This window comes from Bidens hawaiensis, unplaced genomic scaffold (assembly GCF_021521415.1).
Source record: "Bidens hawaiensis isolate Kalapana, Puna unplaced genomic scaffold, B.hawaiensis_p1.1 tig00081114_1, whole genome shotgun sequence".
Classification (NCBI taxonomy): Eukaryota; Viridiplantae; Streptophyta; class Magnoliopsida; order Asterales; family Asteraceae; genus Bidens; species Bidens hawaiensis.
In genome coordinates this window covers 1-16900 of record NW_027503765.1, presented here as the reverse complement: position 1 = coordinate 16900, position 16900 = coordinate 1, and the positions used below count along the sequence as shown (strand labels likewise).

At 39.4% G+C, this 16900-nt stretch overlaps 2 pseudogenes; both read left to right on the top strand.

The window, feature by feature from the left end:
- The first annotated feature begins 1062 nt into the window (after window positions 1-1062).
- Window positions 1063-3468, top strand: LOC143607316 (tyrosine-sulfated glycopeptide receptor 1 pseudogene; annotated as a pseudogene).
- Window positions 3469-8327: 4859 nt separating this feature from the next.
- LOC143607315 (uncharacterized) lies at window positions 8328-14710 on the top strand (annotated as a pseudogene).
- The last annotated feature ends 2190 nt before the right edge of the window (window positions 14711-16900 follow it).

The window sequence follows — 16900 nt, the reverse complement described above, 5'->3', positions numbered from 1 at the left end:
TGTTTTTGTTGAATCATCTTTTCTTGAGATTGACATTAAACTATATTATTCCCCGTGCCAACTTTCTTTAAATACAAGACCCTAAACCTACCAACTTTGAAATGTAGTGTTAAACAAATGCTAACATGTTATTTATTTTTAGTGCTCTCCTTGTGATTTAATGACGGGCTATTAGTATATAAATCTATATATATTAGCATGATTTTACATGTAAAATTAATTTCTTTCACCATTAACATATTAAAGTTTCCTAATGTCTTTAAATACATACTGAATTCAAAAATAATTATTTAAAATGACATAATTAGATGTTTAAGCTGATTTGAGTGTGATGGACATTCCAGGCATGAGGGTGATGGTTGATGCTTGAGATCTTTATGCCTTCCGATTACAAACATGACTTAGTTTTTCCTATAGTAGCGGGCTTCCTTCTTGAAGTTGCTCATGAGTGAAGCCTAGAACGTTTAAATCGGTATGGATAGTATGAATGTTTGAGTGCTGGAACACATACCATCCCCTCAACCCAGTTTTGTGTCGTTTGCGGATGTTGCTTTATAAAGCAACCCGAAACCCCCTCAACTGATCATAATGTTTGCTTGATCGAAACCCTCACGTACGTGTTTTTACGACATAAGAGATGCTTGATGTCTTTTGCATATTGTTTAGGACAATATGACTCCATGCCTGGGGTAATGCTAGACAAGTGAAGTGATCCCAAGTTCCCAACTCCAAAATATAACCCCAGGATTGGTCCAAGAATCATTGTCAATGTCATGTCTAGGCCTTGAAGGAGAAGAATGTTCAGGTTTATTGCAACAAGGTGTCAACTTGGGGCCCACTTGGTATTGGACTTTGTATATTGTTGTTTACTATGTTGAAAGAAGCCAAAAAGTGCAAGCTTTTAAGGTAGGATCTAACCTGATAAAAAATTATGAGAGAGGTTTAACTTTCCCACGTTTTTGAGGTTTTGAAAGATTCTTTTCCATGTGATACCTTCTTTTAATATTAGCTTCCACTTGTTCCTCATTCCCTCTTATGTTAGCTTCTTCAACCGCAGTAGCAATGACGGCCTCAACCGACAATCATCATTTAGGTTTTGTTGGCTTCTTGATCATATTGGTACTACTGTTTCCTACACTTATAGATGCAGATTGTAATCCTGGTGATAAGGATTTACTCTTGTCCTTTGCTACTAACTTTCACAACCTCAATTGGTCTGCTACCGTTGACTGCTGCTCATGGGACGGAATCACTTGTGATCATAAAGGATATCGAGTCGTCGGGTTATCCCTCCCTGAAAGAGGCCTTCGTGGTCCCATGCCGCCTTCTATTCAAAATCTAACGTCTCTTTCCTTCCTTAACCTGTCTTATAATTTTCTTTCTGGTCCGCTACCTGGCCGACTATTCTCCTCATTCAACAACCTCCACACCATTGACTTGAGCTACAATAGGCTTTCTGGATACCTACCCGACCCATTGCCGGTTACCCTCCAAGTGCTCATTTCTCCAGCAATCGGTTTAGTGGCACAATTCAAGCGACCGGTCTTTGGTCACTTCAAAACTTGACCGCTCTCAATATTGGAAACAACAGCATTTCTGGCTCAATTCCTGTCTCCGTATGCAACCCTTTACCAGCTTTAGTGCTCCTTGATTTCTCTCTGAACGACTTCACTATATCCCTGAAGGATTCGGTGCATGTTCTAACCTCCAGGTTTTGATTTTGGGTTTTAACAACCTAACAGGAGCAATTCCAACTGATATCAAAGGCGCACTATCTTTACAACAATTATTATTACCTGGAAACTCTCTTATGGGGGAGATTGGTGAAAGCATTACCGACCTCAAAATTCTTAGGAGTCTTGTCTTGTATGGTAACATGTTCTCTGGTTCCATCCCTCGCGATATTGGGAAGTTGTCATTGTTGGAGAGACTGGAACTTCACATTAATAGCCTCAATGGAACCATACCACTGTCACTGATGAATTGTAGAAAGCTTAAACGGCTTAATTTAAGGGTCAACTCATTAGGTGGCAGGCTATCCGATTTTGATTTCTCGAACTTCAGTCAACTCACCATAGTTGATCTTGGTGAAAATAAATTCAGAGGAGTGCTACCTAAAAGCCTTTCTCCTGCAAATCACTAACCGCTATTCGACTAGCCACAAATAAGCTAGAGGGCGAAATCTCACCTGACATACTTGAATTGCCATCTCTGTCCTTCCTCTCGCTTTCAAACAATTCCTTCAAGAATATTAATCAAGCACTCAATATTCTTAGCAGTCATGAGAAACTCACCGCCCTCATAGTCTCCTTAAACTTCTTCAATGAAACCCTACCAGCTGCAGGAGTTTCAGGGTTTAACAATCTTAAGATCATGGGGCTCGGTGGTTGCAAGTTATTTGGTCAAGTTCCTATTTGGCTGATGTCATTGACGAATCTCCAGGTACTCGACCTCTCTCAAAATAACATCAATGGCACAATTCCAGGCTGGATACAAACACTTTCAAATTTTTTTTTATCTTGATTTATCTAACAATTCCCTCTTGGGCGGTTTTCATGTAGAGCTTACTAAACTTCCAGCACTTGCATCACAGCAAGTTCTGGATCAAGTAAACAATAAGATCTTTCAACTACCCATATTCGTGGCTCCACAAAATGCTTCATATTTGCAGTATAATCATCCCTCCGCCTTCCCCCCTGCGTTGTACCTAGCTAGCAACAACCTGAGTGGTGACATCCCTGTTGAGATTGGCAATATGCAGTCTATTCATATCCTTGATCTGAGTCACAACTATTTCTCTGGTACCATTCCCAATTCAATTTCAAACCTCAAAAACCTTGAAAGACTAGACCTGTCTCATAATCTTTTATCTGGTGAGATCCTATGGTCTCTTAAAAGCTTGCACTTTTTGTCTTTTCTCAATATCGCACACAACAATTTGCAAGGTTCAATACCATTTGGAGACCAGTTTGACACCTTTTTGAGCCAGAGTTTTGAAGGCAATCCAGGGTTATGTGGGGCCATCATTCAAAAGCCTTGTGGTAGTCGATCACACCCTCCTTCTCCTTCAGGACATAAGAACGGCCTTGATACGGAAATGATTGTTGGACCAATCCTCGGTTCTGTTTTGGATTTGGGACTATTCTCACTTGTCAAACATTCTGCATAGTGTCTAAAAGAAAGATTCTCCCTAAATGGATCCATAGATATTTCATATGGACATGATCGATGTCCTTCAATTCCACATCAAGCATCTCACTGTAATTGACATCTTTAAAGCAAACATCACGGGTAGCAGACAATCAATCTCACATAGTTTACCTCTTGTGTTTGTTTCGTTTTATTTGTGGTATCTTATGCAAAAGAATTTTTTTCTTGATGAAGAGACACATCTCAACTGTAACCTTTGGAATCTGTTTTAGACTGGACCAGCTCATATGAATATTATTCTTAAATGGCAGGCCTACTCGTTGTTATGGATGTATAAATTAAGTTGTGTACGTTCAATCGAGTGTAACACAGTGACAACAATAAACGTTGTTCAGGGCCGTCTCGTGGGTAAGCTAAATGAGGCAATGGCTTTAGGCCTCCAAATTTATAGGGCCTCCATTTTAGATAAGAGTTATGTATTATGAGATTTTTAAAGTAGAGTTCTTTTAGAATTAGTAACTCAATGATGAGCCACAAGCTAAGGATGATTCCTTCATATCCATTATCTCGGCATATCATCCATATTCTATAATTCTTGTGTACTCTCTAGCGTTATACGCATAAAGAAAAGAAAATAAAAAGGCCTCAACATTTTAGTTAGTTTTAGGCCTCCGAGGACTTTGAGACGGGCCTAGCTGTTCTTGTTCGTATATATAATAATAATAATAATAATAATAATAATAGTAGTAGTAGTAGTAGAATAAAACTGCCTATTTACATGATGTTAGTCACTATCTTCACAATATCCAATGACAACAAAAAGAATAAATGTGCCTTTATTCCCTTGAACTCGATTCTTGTTGTAAGGTCAATACGATTTCCCTTGTCTCCAGGCAAAATGAGAAACCAAGGAGGAATTCTTGGCAGTGGAGATTAGCTTTGAATCAAAAGGCCGGGTCCGCAGGTGCAAACGAAATGATCATCATCTTCACTATGGATGTGGTGAGATCGGAGAGACTGATCAGTCGGTTACGGGAATAATAGTGCGATGGCAGAGTTTAGGAAAGAAATAGGTGATTTGGGGATGGGAGTTATTTGGTATTTATACTTTTTTGTTAGCTTTTCAAATAAAAGTATAAACTAAACTTAACAGACACATTTACCTTTTTTTGTCACTTGTGATCAGATAGCAATATAATAAACTAATATATTGCTTGAAGCATATGTGAGCTTCTGCAAGCTAGTGCTGTTTATAAATTATGGCGACTCAGATGTTGCTTGAAGCCATTGATCCGGTGAGCTGTTACAAGTCAAACAGAAAAACTCAACCCAAAAGACTAGGCTGATAGGTGAGGGAACCCATTTGGCTTATAAACCCCACATCAATTGCCCATACAACCGATGTGGGACAAGTCCCATACCTTGCAATTGTTTCAGTCCGTAACAATGCATCCTCCTTAAGGGCCAACGTCCTAGTTGGTCACGGCCACGTTGGTCACGGTTGGCTCACTCCAGGCCACCACTCCGAGTCCTCGTTGGTCACGGCTGGCCTCCTCCAGGCCACCACTCCGTGGGCCAACACTCCGAGGTTGGCTTTGATACCAATGTTACAAGCCAAACAGAAGAACTCAACACAAAAGAGTAGTCTGATAGGTGAGGGAACCCATTTGGCTTATAAACCCCAAATCAATTGCCCATACAACCGATGTGAGACAAGTCTCATACCTTGCGATGGTTTCAGTCCGTAACATGAGTTTATATATTTAAGTGCTTTTATGAGCGATTAAAACCCATATAATCACCTCACCTGTCAAATCGTCATCAGACGACACGGCTCATCGTTTTCCACATTCTTGCTCAAGGAAATCTAAATACGAGCGAGTTAATGAAGGCTGCCACTCGATTTACTAGCATACGTAAATTGTTGGTCAGTTTCATTTTCATGTTTCATTTTTTTACTTTTATTTTTTATTTTTGAAGAAAAGGGGAATAAATATTATCATTCAGAATTTTAGCAAGAATTTGTTGAAACAGCACCATACAGCCGCCAGCAATTGATTAGAATATACACATAAGTAAACGCGTTTATGCATGATGTATGTACCAACTGTGGTACTTTATAAAAATTTGTCATTTCTACATTATGTTTAATTCATGCATGCCACCTTTTTCTTGATTTAGTATGCTCATTGTATGCTATATATATAACACCAGTCGTCTTATGTTATGTCTTTAAGATCACAAAAGTGAAAACTCCGACAATGACAAAGAAGTTGTGTAGTACTTATCCAGTTGAACACAACACTTTTAATGACACCTATGTTGTTCCCTGGGCAATAACAACTCTTGTATATAGGATAGGATATGAACTTGTGATATAAAAGGGTTTAGACTTTAGATCATGTTAATATCGTAGGATCCTTGAATGTCAGAGATTGGTATAATTGTGGGAGTACTAATCTACACCTGATATAATCATTGTAAGATTGAATAGAAAGAACACACATTCTGACAGAAACTTGTTTAATAATTTTACACACAACAACACATCTTCTGGTTTACAACAATACGTTTATATACTTGCGGTGGTAGTTATTTAACTACCAAATAAGTAATAACTGCCCTTAACCGACTAACTAAAATACTTCAGATATGATAATAATACCGGCCAGTCGCATGACGGTTAAGGATTTGCAGGAGAAAAGGTTTTTTGGTAGCACCCCCTGAATTGGTCATCACTTAGGTCAACTATGGTGACTGGTGAGTTGACTGAAACTGGAGAAGTTAAAAATCTGAAAGCTTGCTACCTAAAGAGCTGTCTTATTTTTGAACCATCATATACTCTCCACATGTAGATCTATCTACAGATTTCAATACACATAAATTATTATTTGATCAATTTCATCTTTATGTTTATTTAGTTCATTGTAATAACTAATAATTTATCTTCACACATATAAAAACTCATGTTTATTAATTTATTGTTAGTTTGAATATTTTTAATACCTAGGTGTACCTAATTATTTATATAAGACTGAGGGGTGTGGGGCTTCAACGGGGGCGCTAGAGCCCCTCCGCTCGCGCCCCCAGGCGCTAACACCACACCACCAGGGCGCTAGCCGGGGCGCTAACGGGGCGTTAATGCGAAAAACAATGCAGGCGTGAGCCGGTTAGCGGGAGAAGAGAGAGGGCTGCACAACTTTTGATGGTTTTTTGACCGTTGGGAGCCGAACAAACCAAAAAAAAAAATATTTTTCCTATATAATTATACCCAATTTCACCCATTTTTATACCAAAACTTCAAACCTTCACCCAAAATCAATTCATCTTCTCAACTTTTTTTAAAAAAAATGGCTGGAAATTGGTTCCCAAACCTTGATTCAGATTATCTTGACGATGATTTATGGTCGTCACCGCACCAACCGATGTTTTATTCGGAGCCGCAAGAATCATCCGGCTTTCAACCATCCAACACACAACCGTCTCCTAACTTTGTTGTTCCGGAGACACAAGAATCACACGGTGAAGCTACGGGACCAAAAAGACGCGTCCACCGGAAAAAACAAGTTGCAACGGACGGGTCGGGACCGGCTTCGACTCCGAGGACGAAACGGAAAGCCACTCCGTGGTCATCGGATGAGAAGGAAGCCTTGTGTCGGGCTTGGATAGTCATTTCTGAGGATCGGCGTTGTGGTAATTGTTTTAACGTTTTTAAAAATGATTTTTAATAAAAAAGTTAAATGCAAATCTAATTTATTTAGTCATTTTGCAGTCCGACTACCAAAAGAGCAAGATTTTTTGGACAAAGGTTAGGGAGACGTTCTACATGCTCGTTGGGGAGTACAGAGCGGAACTGCAGATATGATTTCGGGTCAGTGGTCCGAAATCAGAAAATTTGTCGGCTTGTTTACTAATCTTTTCAACAGGAACAACGGTCGTATGAGACCAAGTGGCAGTGATGATTTGGCGGTTTACAATTTCACGGTCGAAGAGTGGAAGCAGGAGTGTTTGCGGAGGTATGGGATGGTGAAGACGTGGGACGATTTAAAGTTGTGGGAGAGGTTGAAAAGGTGTTCCAAGTGGGTTGAGCTGGTGGCGCCGGACTTTGATGCGGAAGTAAGGCCGAAACGGACTAAAACTAGTTCGTCTGGAGCGTATAGCACTTCAACCGGGTCGGATTGCCGCGTTGGATTCGACCTAAACATTGCGGAGGAGGAAACGTCTTCACCGCCGAGGAGGGTGGCCATTGGGAAGGGACGCCAAGGGGAAAAAACCGGCTGAGGGGGAAGCCGTAAACATCGCCAATCTTGTTGAATCCCTCAATAAATTCAACAAAACCATGGAGGTGGTCTCTTATGACAAAAAGGAAAAAGTCGAATGAGAGATTTGGACTTTCTTACTAGAGACTTCAGTAACCTAAATCCGGTCGATCAAATGCTAATGGAAAAGCAAAAGGAACGTATCCGAAAGAGGTTGATCGAAGAAGACCAAGCCGAAGAATAAGAAGAATGTTTTTTTTAGTACTTTAATTTTTATTTTATTTTTAGATATTAATGTGTTTTTTATTAATGTGTGTTTTTTTTAATAATTTATGAGTTTTTTTAATAATACGTTGTTTGAATATATTTATAAAAAAAATAAAAAAAAAATTCGCTGGAGCCCCTGCTGGAGCCTCTCCACACCAGGGCCAGGGGCTCCAACGGGGGCTCCAACACCCCCCTTATCCAGTTTCTCTCTCTGCCACACGTCATAATATTATTGGTTGGAGCCCCCATTAAAGCCCCCCACACCCCTCAGCCTAACCATACAAAACAACAACTCTCCTTTTATTATTATTATTATTCCTTGAAGATTTCTTTATCAAAACTTCTATTTTACTTTCTAATATGTCATAACTCAATTTATGAACATTATCATCAATCTAAAATTTCTTTTTGTTATATTTGTGATTGGGTAATTATGCACTTTACACAAACACCTTTATCATTTACAATTTTAATTTGTTGCTCTGTCCAAAAACGAAATCCTATGGATGGTTGACTTATCCGGGGCGGAGGATACTTGTGGCCTGGGTGGCCCTGCCCACACCCCATATTTTTAGGAATTAGTGTAAATTAACTCGTTTTTGTCCGGAAACTTAAGCTTAACCCACCCCCCCCCTCTCCCGCGTTTTTGTCCAAGCTTCGCCACCGGACTTGATAACTTTTGTAAACAGAAATACCTGTCACCACCACCAAACAGCAGTTAAATATACACAAAAGTAAACGCTTACATGATGATCAACTCTTGACGTATACTTTTCTTTTCCATTAAAAAAAATCCCTTAGGCTTCATTTCATCAATCTGTCTTCTTCTCGTTCTTCGCAACAGTTGCCACCACAATGCTTCTGCCAAAACTCCTCTTATTTCCCTCTATCTCCATCAACCGCCATCATCTGAGTTTTGTTGGCTTCTTGATTGTACAAGTACTCCTGTTCTCAACACTTGTGGATGCAGATTGCATCCTTACTGATAAAGATTCTCTCTTGTCCTTTGCAACTAACTTTCCCACCCTTAACTGGTCTGCTACCGACGATTGTTGTTCATGGGACGGAATCTCTTGTGATGATAAAAGAGATCGGGTCGTCGACTTATCCATCCCCAGAAGAGGCCTTCGTGGTGCCATCCCTTCTTCTCTTCAAAATCTCACGGCTCTCTCTTTCCTCAACCTGTCCTATAATTTATTTTATGGCACGCTTCCAGACCGACTTATCTCCTCATTCGACAACCTCCGCACCATTGACCTGAGCTATAATAGGCTTTCTGGATACTTACCCGATACTTTCCCGTCTACCCTCCAATCATTAGATTTCTCCAGCAATCATTTCAATGGGACAATTCAAACTGCCAATCTCCAATTGCTTCAAAGCTTGATCGTTCTCAATATTAGCAACAACAGCTTCACAGGCGCAATTCCTCCATCTATTTGCACCAATTCTCCAGATTTAGTGCTCCTTGATTTCTCTCTGAATGAATTCATTGGAATAATCCCTCAAGGGTTCGGTGCTTGTTCTAACCTCGAGGTTTTGAGTCTAGGTTTTAACAATCTCACAGGACAGATTCCAGCTGACATCAATGGTTCTGGATCCCTGCAACACTTATCCTTTCCTGGAAATTCTCTTACAGGAGAGATTGGTGAAAGCATTACCAACCTCACAAACCTTAGGAGTCTTGTCTTGTTTGGTAACATGTTGTCTGGTTCCATCCCTAGCAATATCGGAAAATTGTCATTGCTGGAGAAACTGGAACTTCACATTATCGACTCAATGGAACCTTGCCTCTGTCAATGATAAATTGTACAAATCTTCAGCTACTTAATTTGAGGGTCAACTCTTTAGGCGGCAGGCTTTCCGATCTTGATTTCTCCAACTTCAGTAAACTTACCATAATTGACCTAGGTGAAAATCAGTTCAGCGGGGTGCTACCTAAAACCCTTTATTCCTGCAAATCACTCACCACCATTCGACTGGCCACAAATAAGCTAGAGGGGGGGATATTACCTGACATACTTGATTTGTCATTTTTGTCCTTCTCGCTTTCAAACAATACCTTCCAGAATATCACTCAAGCATTAACTATTCTTAGTAGTCATAAGAAGCTTACCACTCTCATCCTCTCCAAAAATTTCTTCAATGAAGAAGTACCTGCTGAAGGTATTTCCGGGTTTCACGAGCTTAAGATCATGGGATTAGGTGGTTGCAAGTTGTCTGGGCAATTACCTATTTGGCTGATGTCACTAACGAACCTGGAGGTACTCGACCTCTCTCAAAATAACATCAATGGCACAATTCCAAGCTTGATACAAACACTTTTAAATCTTCTTTATCTGGATTTATCTAACAATTCTCTCTCGGGTGGTTTCCCATTACAGCTTACTAGACTTCCAGCACTTTCATCACAGCAAGTTCTGGATCAAGTAAACAGTAGTTACCTTGAACTACCTGTATTTGTTTCACCACAAAATGCTACATATTTGCAGTACAATCAGCTAGCTACCCTCCCACCTGCCTTGTACCTATCTGACAATAACCTCAGCGGTGACATCCCTGTTGAGATTGGCAATATGCAGTCGGTTCATATTCTTGAACTGAGTCAAAACAAGTTTTCTGGTACCATTCCTAGTTCCATTTCAAACCTCATAAACTTGGAAAGAATAGACCTCTCTCATAATCTTTTATCTGGGGAGATCCCATCGTCTTTTAAAAGCTTGAACTTTTTGTCTACATTCAACGTTGCATACAACAGTTTACAGGGTTCAATACCAACCGGGGGGCAGTTTGACACCTTTTCGTATCCGATTTATGAAGGCAATCCAGGTTTATGTGGAACCGCCCGTGCTAAAGTCTTGTAGAAAGCTATCAAATCCCCCTCCTCCTTCACCTCCGGGGCATAAGAAGGATCTTTACACGGAAGTGATTGTTGGACCAATCCTCGGGTTCTGTTTTGGATTTGGGATCATTCTCACATGTCAAACATTCTGCATACTGTCTAAAAGAAGGATTCTCCCTAGAGTGATACATAGGTATTTCATATGGACATGATGCCCTTCAATTCAACACCAGCAGTACACAACAGATCAAGCATCTCACTATAACTGAATCATCTTGAAAGCAATTAAGGTTTCAGTCAAGCAAACATAACTGGTACCCACACACTATGAATAGTTTTTCTTCTTTCTTTTGCTTTATATGTGGTTCCTTATGCAAAGAGTTTTACCTGCTGATGACTGTATAATAATGTATAAAGATTGTATTCTTCAGGTTCAATAAGATGCTATTTCCATAGATAAAGGTTGGCCCAGCTCGATAAATAAAGTGTAACTTAGGGTACAATGACAAATATAAACTCTGTTCTTGTTCGTGATCTGTAAACATCTAGTTTCAGCTGATCAGGCTAAAACTCACTTAGATCAACTAGAATGCATCTAAGATCCCATATATATGTCAAAAGAATTGTAGATAATCATGTTTAGTAATAGAATAAAATTATGAACCGCTGAGTGCTGACATCTTTTAAGGATGTCTGATAATGGAAGGGTCAACTGTCAAGTGTCCACTCATGTAGATTTGCTGGAGGGTCCAACAATCACCAACTGCAATCAATTACTTGATGCTTAGTCAGCCCAAGCCCCAACAATTACCTCTGGCCTTGATTGTTAATCACATAATCAGTGTTACTAGTTTCTGATTATTGTATCAAGTCCTATATTTGTTTAGTGCTTGCAGGCGAATATTGTTGTTATGACTATACTAGACATTTACGGTTTTAGCTTGTTACCGCAAGTTAGTTAATTCTGTTATCTAAAATGAATAATCATTTTTGTAAGTTTCATCGGTGCAACTAAAACTAAGAAATCAAAACGTCAACTTGATGACATAGAGTTTGATTAGATGAATAGTCTTTTTTCAATGACTGCAAGAAATTGTTAACAGAAAACTCGCGGGCATCACCATGCCTCTGCTACCTACGGGATCAATTAAAACACACATCTTGCGCCGATGGGTAGCCTTAAAAAGAGTTCATGTAAATACGAGCACGTTGCTTCTTGACCAAAGTAGCACCTTTGTTGTAGTTACAGTGCCTTTCCTCTTTCCTTTTAGATTAGCTGCCATTAATATTTTGCTTCTGTGTTTCATTCTGGTTCTGTATTTTAATTTTGAGCTTGGTAAGCATCCATTTTGGCTTATGTGTTGGTAATGATCGAATGGGGTCTAACGATGACTTTGAATTCAATAAATGAGTTTTGACATTTTTTTAGGAATATATAGCTTGTTTTCAGTGTATTTTACTGTGTGAGTAGATCAGATGTGTGTATGGATGTTAAGCTATGATTCTATGAATACTAACCCGGGACTAGCTGAAATCCAAACAAAACAGAGGATCATCAATATGACTAAAATAGAAAATTTGAACGAATCAAATGGCGGCGAAAATCATAGTTTACTGTTTTATTTTATTTTTTTTTCTCTGTCCATCACTTTGGAGTCCCCACTTACACTGGCCATGGTCATGGTTGATTTGATAACAGAAGTACCTGTCACTACCACCACACAGCCGCCCAACTATTGAAATATTGAAAATACACAAAAGTAAACACTTCCATGCATGATGATTAACTCTTGATGCCTTCTTTAAATTTTTATATTTACCTTTTCTTCTTTTTAATATTGATCTTGGTCAATTTCTGCTTGTCTCCTCCTTCTCCATATGATCCTTCTCATCTACATCAATCTTTCTTTACGATCCCTCTTCATCTGTCTTCTTTCGCAGTAGCAGCGTAATGTTTCCGCCAAAACCCCTTATATTTCCATCTTCCTCAACCAACCATCATTATCTATGTTTTGTTTTCTTGATTATACTCATGTTCATGTTGCCCACACTTACGGATGCATATTGTAACCCCGATGACAAAAATTCTCTATTACCCTTCACAACCAACTTTTCTACCCTCAACTGGTCGGCTACAACTGATTGCTGCTCATGGGATGGGGTCTACTGTGATGCTAAAGGATACCGGGTTGTTGGATTATCCATACCCAAAAAAGGCCTTCACGGTGCCATCCCTTCTTCTCTTCAAAATCTCACATATCTATCTTTCCTCAACCTGTCTTATAACTTCCTCTCCGGTCCCCTCCCTGATGGACTTTTCTCCTATTTCAACAACCTACACACCGTTGACTTGAGCTATAATAGGCTTTCTAGGTACTTAGTCGACTCATTGCCAGATACCCTCCGAGTGCTCAATTTCTCCAGCAATCATTTTACTTGGACACTTCAAGCAGCCAGTCTCCAGTCACTTCAAAGCTTGACTGCTCTTAATATTAGCAACAACAGCTTCACAGGCACAATTCCTCCCTCTATATGCACCAATTCACCGGCTTTAGTAATCCTCGATTTCTCGTTGAATGACTTCTTTGGGAATATCCCGCAAGGGTTCGATGCCTGTTCTAAACTCGAGGTTTTGAGTCTGGGTTTTAACAATCTCACAGGACAGATTCCAACTAGCATCTATGGCTCTCTATCATTAAAACACTTATCATTACCTGGAAACTCTTTTATAGGGGAGATTGGTGAAAGCGTTACCAACCTCACAAACCTCAGGAGTCTTGTCTTGTTTGGTAACATGTTGTCTGGTTCCATCCCTCGTAACATCGGGAAGTTGTCATTGCTGGAGAACTAGAACTTCACATTAATCGCCTCAATGGAACCTTGCCCCTGTCATTGATGAATTGCACAAAGCTTCAACTGCTTAATTTGAGGGTCAATTATTTCAGTGGCAGGCTTTCATATTTTGATTTCTCTAATTTCAGTCAACTCACCCTAGTTGATCTTGGCAAAAACAAATTCAGCGGGGTGCTTCCTAAAAGCCTTTTCTCCTGTAAATCATTAACTGCCATTCGACTAGCCACAAATATGCTAGAGGGGGATATCTCACCTGACATACTTGAATTGCCATCTCTGTCCTACCTCTCGCTTGTCGAACAATACCTTCAACAATATCAGTCAAGCATTGAATATTCTTAGTGGTCATAAGAATCTCACCACTCTCCTCCTCTCCAAAAATTTCTTTAATGAAACCTTACCCGCTGCAGGAATTTCCGGATTTCTCAATCTTAAGACCATAGGACTAGGTGGTTGCAAGCTGTTTGGTCAATTTCCTATTTGGCTGATGTCACTAATGAACCTAGAAGTACTCGACCTTTCTCAAAATAACATCAATGGCATAATTCCAGGTGGGCTACAAACACCTCCCAATCTTTTTTATCTGGATTTATCTAACAATTTTCTCTCGGGGGGCTTCCCTGTAGAGCTTACAAAACTTCCAGCACTTGCATCACAACAAGTTCTGGATCAAGTTAACAATAGTGGCGTAGAACTACCAGTATTTGTTGTACGGGAAAATGCTTACTCTTTGCAGTACAATAAGCTGATCACCCTCCCCCCTGCATTGTCCCTAGCTAGAAACAACCTGAGTGGTGGCATCCCTATTGAGATTGGCAATATGCAGTCGATTCACATTCTTGATTTGAGTCAAAACTATTTCTCTGGCACCATTCCTAGTTCAATTTCAAACCTCAAAAACCTGGAAAAACTTGATCTCTCTCATAATTGTTTTATCTGGTGAGATCCCGTCGTCCCTTAAGAGCTTGAACTTTTTGTCCTTTTTCAATGTTGCAAACAACAACCTACAAGGTTCAATACCAACTGGGGGGCAGTTTGACACCTTTTCAGACCAGAGTTATGAAGGCAATCCAAGGTTATGTGGGGACCCCATTCAAAATCCTTGTGGCAAACTATCAAAGCATCCTCTTCCTTCTTCTCCTTCAGGACATAAGAAAAAATCTATCACAAAAATGACTGAAGGACCAATCCTCGGGTTCTGTTTTGGATTTGGGATCATTCTCACCTGTCAAACATTCTGCATCCTGTCTAAAAGAAGAATCCTCCCTAGAGTGATGCATAGGTATCTCATATGGACATGATGCCCTCCAATTCGACACCAGCAGTACACGATAGATAAAGCATCTCAAAGTAACCATGGGTTCAGTCAAACAAACATAATCGGTAGCACACACTATAACATAGTTTTCCTTCTTTCTTTTGCTTTTTATTAATCGTGGTTCCATATGCAAAAAAAATTTACTTGATGACTGTATATTAATGTATAAAGAGTGTATTATTCAGGTTCAATAAGATGCTACTTCCACAGATAAAGTTTGGCCCAACTTGATATGTAAAGTTGAGTTCAGTAAGTGTAACTAAGGGCACAATGACAGCAATAGGTTCCGTTCTTGTTTATGATCTATGACATCTATTAACGATTCCTGAAAATGGAAGGGTGTCAACTGTCGAAGTGTCCACTCTTGTAGATTTTCTGGAGGGCCCAACAAGCACCAACTGTGATCCACTTTAGGCTTGGGCAGTTCAAGCGCAAAAAAATTTGGAGAACTATACCTCTGCCAGTGATTGGTAACACCGTAATACGAGGCTTTTTTGTTATTGTTTAACAGGTCCTGTATGTGCTTAGTACCCCAGATTTGCATCACTTTTATAACTATCCTAGAGTATTTAAGGTTTTAGTTTATCATCATAAGTTAGATAATATTGTTCTCCATATTCATCATTTTTAAGGTCTAGTTAGCGTGACTAAAGCTAATTACAAATCAAAAGGTCGACTTGATGACTCATACGTTAATAATTAGATGAATTATTTTGTTAATGACGGCGATAACTTGTTACCAGTGTTGTAAATATTGGTGATCAAACAAATTGAATATAATAACAAGAACACAATGATGATGCTAAACGAGTTCTTTGATTAATGAATATTGTCTGATACAATTATAATGATCGATAGTGTGGGTATATAAACCCTACAACGTTTCATCACAAACGGTTATAACATATTTACAATACTAACCCTAACCTATTTACAATGACACTATTAACCTAAACATACTTTAAACTAATAACAAACAGACCCTTAACGTTTACAATACAACTAATATTTTGTTTAACTTCAATACTCCCCTTAAACTAAATATAGTTCAAGTGAGGTCTTCATTCTTCAATATCTTCTATAACAGAGTTGGTTCATCGTCCTCCTCGTGGATCAGATTCGCCTCCTCCTTTTCCCATGTTGGACATTCATTTTTGTAATGCCCAAGTTCATGACACTGTGACACCGTATGTGACGCTTGTCCTGTTGTACTCGACCATCGCCTCGACTTCTACCGGACCCCCGACCTTTTCCTTGGCCACGTCCAAAGCCCTCCCGACATGAGTTCCCACAACCGCAATGCTCACATTTATGGTGTTTGCCCAATTCCTTTTCATTCATTTTAGTGAATAGAAGTTTACCTGACACGTCTTCCTCCTTAGTTTGCTTCTTAGTGCGTTCCTCAAAAGTCTTCAATCTCTCAACTGCTTCTTGGAACGGCATCGTGTTAAGATTTGCAAACTGTTCGATCGCTGCTACTATCTGAATGTATTTTTCTGGTACAGACCCCAAAAGCTTTCGAACTAATCTTTTATCATCCAAAGTGTGCCCAAGACTACTTGCTTGTGATGCGATTTTGACTAATCTTTCCGGCATAAACATCGAGTGATTCGTTAACATTCATCTTTAACGATTCAAAATCTGACTCGAGTGTTTCAATGCGTGCTTCCTTAACTCTATCAACCCCCCACATGTCGAACCTTTAATGCATCCCAAATATCTTTTGCTGAAGTAAGATTTGCAATTTGCAAAACCATATTTTCTGGAAGTGTTTGATATAGTAATGCAATTGCCATATTATTTTTCTTTTCATCCACTTCCGTTTCTGTTTCCGCATTTGGTTCACTACTTCCCAAATTACATGGACATTAAAATTGCTCGAATCCTTACAGCCCAAATTGTGTAATTTGTGGAATTTAGAATTGGACATTGGAAAGTCATTGACGTTCCTCCTTCCTTAATCGCAACCAGTTCTTTGTTAGATGATTCGTCCCCCATAGTGCGTGCCTACTTTCTATTCTAAACTAATAAACTCTTATACTAAAAACTTTTCCTTATCTTCCCACAAGTACTAGTCAAATTATGATAATACTTGTACAAGATTTTAAGAAATACAAAACCTGGTTATCCTTTTGGTTCCTAATCTAATCAAACCCTCTTCGCTGTTGAAAGTCAAACCCGCCTGCTGTTAATGCCAATCCCGCCAATCTG